At 44.4% G+C, this 10,091-nt stretch overlaps 1 long non-coding RNA gene across 1 annotated transcript; it reads right to left on the bottom strand.

The window, feature by feature from the left end:
• Positions 1–3,611: 3,611 nt before the first annotated feature.
• Positions 3,612–5,570, bottom strand: LOC135555000 (uncharacterized). The gene is made up of 2 exons (XR_010457800.1): positions 5,014–5,570; positions 3,612–4,643 (listed from the first exon to the last, which is right to left on the bottom strand). It is a non-coding gene; the product is annotated as an uncharacterized LOC135555000 (long non-coding RNA).
• Between the last annotated feature and the right edge of the window lie 4,521 nt (positions 5,571–10,091).

Below are 10,091 nucleotides of genomic sequence, written 5' to 3'. Positions count from 1 at the left end.
ATTTGAGCCAATCAGTTGGGTTGTGACAAGTTAGAGGTGCTATACAGAAGATAGCTCTATTTGGTAAAAGACCAAGTCCATATTATGGCAAGAATAGCTCAAATAAGCAAAGAGAAACAACAGTCCATCATTACTTTAAGACATGAAGATCAGTCAATGCGGAACATTTCAAGAACTCTGAAAGTTTCTTCAAGTGCAGTCCCAAAAACCATCTGTGATGAAATTGGCTCTCGTGAGGACCGCCACAGGAAAGGAAGACCCAGAGTTACTTCAGAGGATAAGTTCAGAGGATAAGTTCATTAGAGTTAACTGCACCTCAGATTGCAGCCCAAATAAATGCTTCACAGAGTTCAAGTAACAGACACATCTCGACATCAACTGTTCAGAGGAGACTGCGTGAATCAAGCCTTCATGGTCGAATTTCTGCAAAGAAACCACTACTAAAGGACACCAATAATAAGAAGAGACTTGCTTGGGCCAAGAAACATGAGCAATGGACATTAGACCTGTGGAAATGTATCCTTTGGCCCAAATTTGAGATTTTTGGTTCCAACCTCCGTGTCTTTGTGAGACCAGAGTAGGTGAACTGATGATCTCCTCATCTGTGGTTCCCACCGTGAAGCATCGAGGAGAAGGTGTGATGGTGTGGGTGTGCTTTGCTGGTGAGACTGTCTGTGATTTATTTAGAATTCAAAGCACACTTAACCAGCATGGCTACCACAGCATTCTGCAGTGATACGCCATCCCATCTGGTTTGCGCCTCCAGGCTGTGTAAGGGCTATTTGAACAAGAAGGAGAGTGATGGAGTGCTGCATCAGATGACCTGGCCTCCACAAACACCCGACAACCCAATTGAGATGGTTTTGGATGAGTTGGACTGCAGAGTGAACGAAAAGCAGCCAACAAGTGCTCAGCATATGTGGGAACTTCTTCAAGACTGTTGGAAAAGCATTCTTCATGAAGCTGGTTGAGAGAATGCCAAGAGTGTGCAAATCAGTCATCTAGGCAAAGGGTGGCTACTTTGAAGAATGTAAAATATATTTAGATTTGTTAGAAAAACAATTGGACTGGTACTGTATATGTCAGAATCTTGTGTATCCCTGGAAATAATCAGAATTCATGTAAACATAACAGTTTTGAAAACATAGCTTGTCCAAAAAACATGGTCTCTTGCCACAATTTATGGGGTACATTGACCATAGGGACAGAGTAAGCTGAGCCGTCTTGGGGTAAGTGGGCAATGTCCTGTGAGAGTGGGCGATGTCCTGTGAGAGTGGGCGATGTCCTGTGAGAGTGGGCGATGTCCTGTGAGAGTGGAGGATGTCCTGTGAGAGTGGGTGATGTCCTGTGAGAGTGGGCAATGTCCTGTGAGAGTGGGCGATGTCCTGTGAGAGTGGAGGATGTCCTGTGAGAGTGGGTGATGTCCTGTGAGAGTGGATGATGTTTTTTTTTCTATTATTATTATTTATTTTTTTCACCTTTATTTAACCAGGTAGGCTAGTTGAGAACAAGTTCTCATTTACAACTGCGACCTGGCCAAGATAAAGCATAGCAGTGTGAACAGACAACACAGAGTTACACGTGGAGTAAACAATTAACAAGTCAATAAACACAGTAGAAAAAAAGGGGAGTCTATATACAATGTGTGCAAAAGGCATGAGGAGGTAGGCGAATAATTACAATATTGCAGATTAACACTGGATTGATAAATGATCATGTACAGGTAGAGATATTGGTGTGCAAAAGAGCAGAAAAGTAAATAAATAAAAACTGTGGAGATGAGGTAGGTGAAAATGGGTGGGCTATTTACCAATAGATTATGTTCAGCTGCAGCGATCGGTTAGCTGCTCAGATAGCTAATGTTTGAAGTTGGTGAGGGAGATAAAGGTCTCCAACTTCAGCGATTTTTGCACTCCAGTCACAGGCAGCAGAGTACTGGAACGAAAGGCGGCCGAATGAGGTGTTGGCTTTAGGAATGATCAAATACACCTGCTGGAGCGCGTGCTACGGATGGGTGTTGCCATCGTGACCAGTGAACTGAGATAAGGCGGAGCTTTACCTAGCATAGCCTTGTAGACGACCTGGAGCCAGTGGGTCTTGCGACGAATATGTAGCGAGGGCCAGCCGACTAGAGCATACAAGTCGCAGTGGTGGGTAGTATAAGGTGCTTTAGTGACAAAACGGATGGCATTGTGATAAACTGCATCCTGTTTGCTGAGAAGAGTGTTGGAAGCAATTTTGTAGATGACATCACCGAAGTCGAGGATCGGTAGGATAGTCAGTTTTACTAGGGTAAGCTTGGCAGCGTGAGTGAAGGAGGCTTTGTTACGGAATAGAAAGCCGACTCTTGATTTGATTTTCGATTGGAGATGTTTGATATGGGTCTGGAAGGAGAGTTTGCAGTCTAGCCAGACACCTAGGTACTTATAGGTGTCCACATATTCAAGGTCGGAACCATCCAGTGTGGTGATGCTAGTCGGGCATGCGGGTGCAGGCAGCGATCGGTTGAAAAGCATGCATTTGGTTTTATGTCCTGTGAGAGTGGGTGATGGTGCTGGAAGGTCAAAGTTTCATTCATGGAATGGGGTTGTGGTATATTGTAAATCTTAAATGTATGCCTACATTCAAATATAGGTCTCTCTGTTCAATATCACGTACCCTTCCATTTCTTGACCTGTTGTCTGGGATGGGGATGTTGTTTCGATGTGCCAATTCATGTTTCGATGTGTCCTTATGTTAGGTCCTAATGCGGCTATGATAAATGACTGTGGGCTACACTAGTTAATTTAGCAGACAAGTGTTGCTTATAATTCTGTGGCATTAATTTATAGTATTTCATAGTATGAAGAATAAAACTGAACAAAGCTGAATAAAACATAAATATTTTCTCCAAACGATTTGAGGGAGTGTGCACACATGCAGCTATTCTGTGATGAACGTTTAACAAAGAAATATGTACTCCAAAATGCTTAATTTAGAATTATTATTGTAACTTTAGTTGTCCTACAAACATTGGGCTATGTGATTTGATGTTTAAGACATTGTAAGGCTGCATGCTGAGACTCTAATGATGATTTGAAACAAGTTGTTTGAAAGGCATGAGCTCTCCTTTGTTTTTGTTTTGTGCAGGCTGTACACACTCCAATAGTCTCTCATTCACAATTTGACAAGCACTTGATAATGCCTCGATTTTCCAGCCTTTTGTAGCCGTAATGGACCCCAAAAAATGATGCTGGGCATCTTTCACACGTTATAATATACAATTCACAAGTGATTGGATAATATTGTCACCCATCAGACTATTCTTGATTTAATCTTGTCTTTACATGTACTAAATAATATATGTGTGACATTTGTTTGATTTGGAATGGACCATTATCATGCACCTGTATCGAAACGGGGGCAGCTGTAAAATATATGTAATCTATGCACTTAAATAACGAATGGAGGACATTTTCCCCGCGGTTTATTTTCATGCCAGCCAGGTAGGCTATACTCCTGCTGTACATATAAGCAATGTGCTTAATATTAGGAAAGTTGAAAAATAAATATAATAGGCCTGTAACGTACTAGGTGTAGTGGGTGAGAAGTCAAGCGCAGGAAGCAGATAGTTCAGGGTAGTGCTATATTTAATGCACAAAATGGTGAATATACGCCAACCCCACGAAACACAGGGCACACAACAAAACAAATGCCCCAAACACGGGCACTTAAACAGTCCAGCAAAACCCACGAAATGGGAAACACGTAACCCACAGACGTGCACACAAGTTACACAAAACAATCCCGCACAAAGAGCAGGTGGGCCTACTGGTAAATAAAGCCTGACTAATCAGCCTAAAACACAAACAGGTGAAACCAATAAACAGAAAGGGGAAAAAGGGATCAGTGGCAGCTATTAGGCCGGTGACGACGACCACCGAGCGCCACCCGAACAGGAAGGGGAGCCACCTTCGGTAGGAGTCGTGACAAGGCCTAGCCTGTAGAAAGTTGATCCTCCTCTTTTTATTAGAGGCCATCACTCTGTTTTCTCCCGCAATTGCATAGCCTATAAAAACATTGCGCAACATGAACTCATGAGCCCCCCTTGAAGTGTTTGATTAGATTTTTGAATACATTTGCATTGATGTCAGAGTGATTAGAGCGACAATAGAGTACTGAGTACCAGACAGTTAGCAAGTTTTGTAGGCTACTAATGACCAGAAGCAGCATGAGAGGTTGGAGCCTAATTACCGTGACTGAATTTGACTGCCTTCATGATATGGCGTATGCCGGTATGTCGGTATGGCGTAAGCCCTATGACACAATGCAAAAATACTATGCATACTATGCATATTATGCATAAAACATAATTATAATTTGTATGGGGTATGGTGGCTATTGGCTATTGGCTATCAACTTACCCCATGGCTATTGGCTCAACTTAACCCAAGGCAAACATTTTGACTACAGTATACTAGCCCACACAGGCTAGGTTTAGGACCTCATATTGTAGTTTATAGAAACATCTACCTTGTTTTAGATACAAGTTTTAGATACAAGCATCATGAAACCTAGAACAAAATAAATGTGGACCCAACTTGCTTACCACCTTTTCCATGTGGTTTCTTCCCTCACATACTCCATGAAATGATGACTCTCCCCTACAAATACATGGAAAATATTAAAAAGAGGCCTATTTCACTGATTTACTTCTTCAATATGAGTAATCCAGACCTTATACATAATGTCTACAGCTACAATATTGATAGCTCACTCATACTCTGACATTACAGCAAATGTATGACCATTGGCGTCTGGAGTCCAAACTATCTCTGCATGGAGAAATTATTTTAATCTTAATTTTGGGCCTTGGAATGTAGTCTACCTCATACACAACAGCAGCCAGAATAATCATACAAGCACCACAACAAAGCCATGAGCAACGTCTTCATCACCACTGAGTGTACATGATCCTTACACTATAGTCGCTACAGTTCTACAAACACTAGATGACAGCGAGCGTTTCCTAACCTGAACCTCCCCCTGTGGAACACTGGACTGGACCACAGATCGGTTCGGGAATTTCCTGGATTTCCTGCGGTACTTCAAAGTGGCTGGATGAAAGGAGGACGTTGGACCAGATCCAGCTCACAGCTGGCTTCAGTGAGGGGTCGTAGCGTGTAAGAAGAGATGAGGTCAGAAGGGCAGAGCTGATGAGTCCTTGAAAACTCTGAGGGGAGCAACACAAGCAGCCCATTGCAGAATCTGACGAAAGAAGGAAGAAGGGCTGGGGGTTACTTCTCTCTCCAGGCTCTAGTTCTTTGATTATGTCCATGTGAGCTGATCATGCACAGTCCTGCTCGTCTGTCTGGTGAAGTCATTCAGATTCACCCCATTAAATGGTGAGGAGCAGTACTGGCGCTTGCCCAGTAGCCTGCTTGTGCTTCCTGTGTTTTGTTCACTTCCACACAAACAGATCACCTCCTGTAAATCCTGAAACCCAAGTTGGAGATTTTTTAGAAACCCTAAATGAGGGTGTAGCTCTCTCCTCTCCCATAAACCCACTCTTTGGGTTCTTTTAGTAGTCATAAACCCCTTGGCCTATCAGACACTTCAGGGCGACCTCAACATCTTGAGAGTGTCAGTGTTTACTCCAGCTTGAGGACCCAACATGTATGAGTTATAGCACATATCAGCAGCCAGTTATTCATGTGTCCCTCATGACCCCAGTAATAAAACGACCTACCATACAACTCCCCATTTCCCCTCCGCTTTTCAACACATCACTCCCTTAACCGGACCATCAACGCACAGCACCAATTCCCTCACACATTGCCTTCTAAGTTTAAGATGACCAGATTTTCCACCAGAAACATTTACAAAGCCAGCCTTCAACAGAAGTTCACGTTTTACAGTACTCCAGAGGATTAGGTACAAATGTACACATACGGATGTGTAAGATGATGAAAGGTGAAAGTTTGTTGAAATATGGTCTCTGCCAAATATACTATAAGGAACTCAGAGGGTGTCAGGCCTCTCTGTGTTGTAAATGTGGCCACACAACACACTGTCTGTGATTCAGCCACCCGGTCCCCTGTTCTGTCTACTGACATCCAGGGGGAGTGGCATGTCTAGAATGAATGTCCCACCACTGTTGCACCCTAGACGGATACACCTCTGGTTGTGGGAGGGGGCCGAGGGGGACACTCCTCCAAAAAGCCCATTGAGGGCCCATTGTTAGCTTAAACAGCCTCTTCATAATCAATATCAGTGGTGTGTTACGATCTGAGATTACTACATGGTGTTGGTGGTGGTGGTGGAGCTTGTGGGTGGAGATTCTCCAGATGTTTTTTTTCTCCCATCCCAATTAGATCAAAGTCCTGCTGTTGTGTTTTTAAAGTCGGGTAACTTAGGCTGACCACACTTCCTTTCCATACATAGAGCAGAATTGAGCATTTTGATGGCTCTTGTGTTGAGAGATGTTGAATTGCACCATTGTCCCGTCTCTTCGCTTGAGGAGGGGCTGTTAGGGGGTTGAGGGGTGCTGATGAAGAGGGAGCGCTCTTCACTGTAGGCTGAGGTTACTTGGGTGTGGGCCACTTTTCGCCTCCCGGACCTTAACTCTGACCTCAGTGTGCATGTTTCTCACACCCCTGCCTCTCCTCAGCTGCAGCACAGGCCCTGCTTGTGTCTCTGTGTGCAGCAGGGCCACTGTGCTGGCGCGTGAGTGTGGGGATGGCAACTCGTGGGGACCGGGAGAAATGCTGCTCACAAACAAAGAGCCCAGAGGAATCCCCCTGCTGATGCAAGGCTGGGCCAACAAGAATCTGCTGCCACTCCAGTGTTAAACTCAGAGACAGGCCTGAGACTGTCTGTGGACCAACTCGGAGAGCAGATCAACACTGGGGCAGTCAGAGAGCATTTCACACACATCACCAGCCCTACTGTCACATGCCATGAATCACTCCCTCTACTCTCAATAGACAATGACATGATCAAAATACTTATACCACATGCCGCGGATGACATATTTTATGACATTAATGTAATGTGTCTGAAAATCTTTCTCACGCCTCGCACATTATCAAAGTTCTAGCGAACAGACGTAATTCAAGCCCGATCTGGCTTATCTTGTCAGTTCAGTGTTTTCCCAGTTCCTTTGAAGCTGTCTCTTTCTTGTGGTCAGAGTGACCTTACTGACGACCACAATAGCTGTCCACTGTGGTGTACGATACCAGGCACTGATCAAAGAGACAGACACATAACAACAGTCACGTGATCTCACTCAGTCAGGCATGAGAGCGTGACGGACCTGGGTCGGAAATATACAACCGGTCGCTCAGTAGAGGACAGGTCATGACAAGTGTCCTCTATGATTACATGTTAAACACTATGTTCTAGGTAAGCCTTAGAATACTAGTCAGGGTGCTGTTCACCGTGGATGAGGAAAATCTGAGAGGGATTCATGATGACACCTAGAAAAGAGCATAGAAAGTACCCTTCTGAATGACTGGAACTCGTAAAGGAGAGTTAACTTGAATTGGAAGCTCTGTTATGTCTTTAATCTGGGTGGAGTTGGTGTTCCTCTCAAACATCAATAGAATACTCGAATGGAAATACTCCCAGAGCTAAACTTGAATTGCCACAGGACAGGTTTGACATGATTTTACAGCCCCATGACCAGGCTGCTTATGACGCTATTCAGACTTTGTGTGCCAGAGAAATGAACCCATAGCAGTATTATTCTACTGTTGTCATTCAGTCCTTACATAATCAACGTGACTTACTGTCAAAACCAATAAATCATGTTTATTAAAATACATAACTATAAAATCACTGTAAGTATGACAGATTTCAGGCAAACAGAGAACAGAACAAATCAGGGTCAAGTGTAGCTGAGGAATCAGTTGTTGGTGGAGGAATTTTAAGAGACTTTCGGGGAGACGTGCAGCACATCGTGTTCCTGAGAGATGGTCATCGACCTTGGTCAAATCACCCCATATCCACCCCAAGACAGTAAGTAGACCTGGTCAATGTACTGGGCCAGACAAAATGGCATAGACCCATTCATTTGTCGAGACAATGTCACTTAACAATTCAAGTTGCAATGTATCATTACTGCCAATGAATTGACAGTAGAACAGGTCAAGTGAGGCCCGGGGTCCTGGGACAAGGTAAACAAACAGGCAGTGGCGATATCTGGCCTTTTAAAAACACTCACACAATTCAGAACTTGGCTTCATTTCTCCATGGTCTCCCTGGTTTTTATGAGAAGGAAGTGATGCTGTGAAACGATAAGAGACAGATGGGCCTGTGGAATGTTTCTGAGTACATTGGATGTGCATCCACAGCCTTTCAAATATTAGGGGGGGGGGGACAAGGGGGAGTCTATATAGAACAAATAGATTCACGGGATTCACAGGATTTCTGGAAAATGTCCATGATATAATGAATCATCCCAACTCGCTGCTATCCTTTCCTAATATTGAGGGACCAACAATGTGTTTGCTTTGTGATTGTTATTTAAGTTTTGATTTAAATGTACGTTTTATTGGCCCTGGTTCATGAAATGAATCATGGGATTTTAGAGTTAAATGCCCTTAAAATATCAAACTCAGTCTGATCTGGATGTCTTTACCATTCTCTCACTCTTACTTCTATTTTCTCAAACTTTCCCAGCTTGGGAGAGACTTATGGGAGCAGTGTCTTTCAATTAAGCTATTCCCCCATGTCAAAGTGAGGCACCAGAATAATATGCAGACTTCTGTGTCGACAGGCTATCTGAGTATGGTGGTGACACATTATTCCCTCCAGTGGAAACAAAAACACCAGAAGGTCGTCCCTGGTCTGGACACCAGTCAAAATGGGTGAAACTCCTGCTGGGCCTGTCTTTCAAATGAACCGAGCCAGCTGATTTCACCCAGTGAGATTTCAGAGGGTTAGTTAAGCCATTAAACGGCCGTAGTGCCTCTCCATCGAAGACAGCCTCATATCACCACTAGAAAAAGCACAAAGATCAATCTGAAGTCTATAAGAACATTCTGAAAGAACAGAACAGTGAGAAGGAAAGGAAAATAAGCATCTATGTGTGTTGCTGATGCACACCTGTCTCTCCACTGATGCCTATATATAGTCATCCCATCTAAAAAACTATCTGTGGTGATTCATGGTATGGCAGATCTAGGCCATACAAACATGGTTCTGGTAAACTGCACCCATCCAGATACTACATGTCTAGAAACTGCTGAACAAAGAAGAAAACAATCAATAAGAATCAACAAGGTCTCAGAACAATGACTCACTATGACAGGAATGCTCAAAATGAAGACTGGTGACATTTCTTTCCATTGAGGTCTCAGCCCTATTCAGGGAGGAGGAACAGTTGATATAATTGTGAGGATTAGTTTAACTGTGAAAACAAGGTAGCTAGGCTGGGCTACTGGGCGAGTACAGGGAGTAGGTAGCTAACTAGGTGAAAACACATTCTTAGCAGGAAATATAATCATCTAATAGCATCAATTAGAGCAGTGAAGAAAAACATTTCAGGTGATCTCCCTAGTGTTGTTTGCATACCTGGGTTGTGTTCCCTGGGCCCTGTGTTCCCTCAGCACTATGTTCCCTGGGCTCTGTGTTCCCTCAGCACTATGTTCCCTGGGCCCTGTGTTCCCTCAGCACTATGTTCCCTGGGCTCTGTGTTCCCTCAGTCCTATGTTCCCTGGGCCCTGTGTTCCCTCAGCACTATGTTCCCTGGGCCCTGTGTTCCCTCAGCACTATGTTCCCTGGGCTCTGTGTTCCCTCAGCACTATGTTCCCTGGGCCCTGTGTTCCCTCAGCACTATGTTCCCTGGGCCCTGTGTTCCCTCAGCACTATGTTCCCTGGGCCCTGTGTTCCCTGGGCCCTGTGTTCCCTCAGCACTATGTTCCCTGGGCCCTGTGTTCCCTCAGCACTATGTTCCCTGGGCTCTGTGTTCCCTCAGCACTATGTTCCCTGGGCTCTGTGTTCCCTCAGCACTATGTTCCCTGGGCACTATGTTCCCTGGGCACTATGTTCCCTCAGCACTATGTTCCCTGGGCTCTGTGTTCCCTCAGCACTATGTTCCCTGGGCCCTG

This window comes from Oncorhynchus masou, chromosome 15, assembly GCF_036934945.1.
Source record: "Oncorhynchus masou masou isolate Uvic2021 chromosome 15, UVic_Omas_1.1, whole genome shotgun sequence".
Taxonomy (NCBI): domain Eukaryota; kingdom Metazoa; phylum Chordata; class Actinopteri; order Salmoniformes; family Salmonidae; genus Oncorhynchus; species Oncorhynchus masou.
Note: the sequence above shows the minus strand (reverse complement) of the source record. Positions and strands in the feature narration are given on the sequence as shown.